The sequence below is a fragment of the Phaseolus vulgaris genome, chromosome 11, assembly GCF_051622355.1.
Source record: "Phaseolus vulgaris cultivar YP4 chromosome 11, ASM5162235v1, whole genome shotgun sequence".
In the NCBI taxonomy this organism is placed as follows: domain Eukaryota; kingdom Viridiplantae; phylum Streptophyta; class Magnoliopsida; order Fabales; family Fabaceae; genus Phaseolus; species Phaseolus vulgaris.
Window position 1 is genome coordinate 56,435,001 of NC_143508.1, and position 2,500 is coordinate 56,437,500.

The window sequence follows — 2,500 nt, forward strand, 5'->3', positions numbered from 1 at the left end:
GATGTGGGAGAAGTTTGGGATCAAAAGGAATTGATCTTGACATGGTTGGTGCATAGCCAAGTTCATGATTTTGGATTTTTGGCTTGATTTTGTGGCTTGGTGGTGATTTTGGTGAAAAACGAAAATGTTGGTTTTGGAAAACTGGCTGGACTCAATCCTCACAAATGCCTCCAAAGTGATGTGGGAGAAGTTTGGGAGCAAAAGGAATTGATCTTGACATGGTTGGTGCATAGCCAAGTTCATGATTTTGTGACTTGGTGGTGATTTTGGTGAAAAACGAAAATGTTGGTTTTGGAAAACTGGCTGGACTCAATCCTCACAAATGCCTCCAAAGTGATGTGGGAGAAGTTTGGGATCAAAAGGAATTGATCTTGACATGGTTGGTGCATAGCCAAGTTCATGATTTTGTGACTTGGTGGTGATTTTGGTGAAAAACGAAAATGTTGGTTTTGGAAAACTGGCTGGACTCAATCCTCACAAATGCCTCCAAAGTGATGTGGGAGAAGTTTGGGATCAAAAGGAATTGATCTTGACATGGTTGGTGCATAGCCAAGTTCATGATTTTGTGACTTGGTGGTGATTTTGGTGAAAAACGAAAATGTTGGTTTTGGAAAACTGGCTGGACTCAATCCTCACAAATGCCTTCAAAGTGATGTGGGAGAAGTTTGGGATCAAAAGGAATTGATTTTGACATGGTTGGTGCATAGCCAAGTTCCATGATTTTGGATTTTTGGCTTGATTTTGTGACTTGGTGGTGATTTTGGTGAAAAACGAAAATCATGGTTTTGGAAAAGTGGCTGGACTCAATCCTCACAAATGCCTCCAAAGTGATGTGGGAGAAGTTTGGGATCAAAAGGAATTGATCTTGACATGGTTGGTGCATAGCCAAGTTCATGATTTTGGATTTTTGGCTTGATTTTGTGGCTTGGTGGTGATTTTGGTGAAAAACGAAAATCATGGTTTTGGAAAAGTGGCTGGACTCAATCCTCACAAATGCCTTCAAAGTGATGTGGGAGAAGTTTGGGATCAAAAGGAATTGATTTTGACATGGTTGGTGCATAGCCAAGTTCCATGATTTTGGATTTTTGGCTTGATTTTGTGACTTGGTGGTGATTTTGGTGAAAAACGAAAATGTTGGTTTTGGAAAACTGGCTGGACTCAATCCTCACAAATGCCTCCAAAGTGATGTGGGAGAAGTTTGGGATCAAAAGGAATTGATCTTGACATGGTTGGTGCATAGCCAAGTTCATGATTTTGGATTTTTGGCTTGATTTTGTGGCTTGGTGGTGATTTTGGTGAAAAACGAAAATCATGGTTTTGGAAAAGTGGCTGGACTCAATCCTCACAAATGCCTTCAAAGTGATGTGGGAGAAGTTTGGGATCAAAAGGAATTGATCTTGACATGGTTGGTGCATAGCCAAGTTCATGATTTTGTGACTTGGTGGTGATTTTGGTGAAAAACGAAAATGTTGGTTTTGGAAAACTGGCTGGACTCAATCCTCACAAATGCCTCCAAAGTGATGTGGGAGAAGTTTGGGATCAAAAGGAATTGATCTTGACATGGTTGGTGCATAGCCAAGTTCATGATTTTGGATTTTTGGCTTGATTTTGTGGCTTGGTGGTGATTTTGGTGAAAAACGAAAATCATGGTTTTGGAAAACTGGCTGGACTCAATCCTCACAAATGCCTTCAAAGTGATGTGGGAGAAGTTTGGGATCAAAAGGAATTGATCTTGACATGGTTGGTGCATAGCCAAGTTCATGATTTTGTGGCTTGGTGGTGATTTTGGTGAAAAACGAAAATGTTGGTTTTGGAAAACTGGCTGGACTCAATCCTCACAAATGCCTCCAAAGTGATGTGGGAGAAGTTTGGGATCAAAAGGAATTGATCTTGACATGGTTGGTGCATAGCCAAGTTCATGATTTTGGATTTTTGGCTTGATTTTGTGGCTTGGTGGTGATTTTGGTGAAAAACGAAAATCATGGTTTTGGAAAAGTGGCTGGACTCAATCCTCACAAATGCCTCCAAAGTGATGTGGGAGAAGTTTGGGATCAAAAGGAATTGATCTTGGCATGGTTGGTGCATAGCCAAGTTCCATGATTTTGGATTTTTGGCTTGATTTTGTGACTTGGTGGTGATTTTGGTGAAAAACGAAAATGTTGGTTTTGGAAAACTGGCTGGACTCAATCCTCACAAATGCCTTCAAAGTGATGTGGGAGAAGTTTGGGATCAAAAGGAATTGATCTTGGCATGGTTGGTGCATAGCCAAGTTCCAAGATTTTGGTGTTTTGGCTTGATTTTGTGACTTGGTGGTGTGCCAAGAATCATGAAATTTTCAAAGTGGTGGTTTTTGAGTTTTGTTGGTTGGAAAGTGTCACAAATGCATGCAGAATGAGGTCTAGAAAGTTTGGTATCAAAACCAAGCCATCTTGATGTGGTTTTGAATTTTTGAAATGTTGGAAAATAGAGGGTTTTGAAAAAAATTCATGAAAATTCGAAA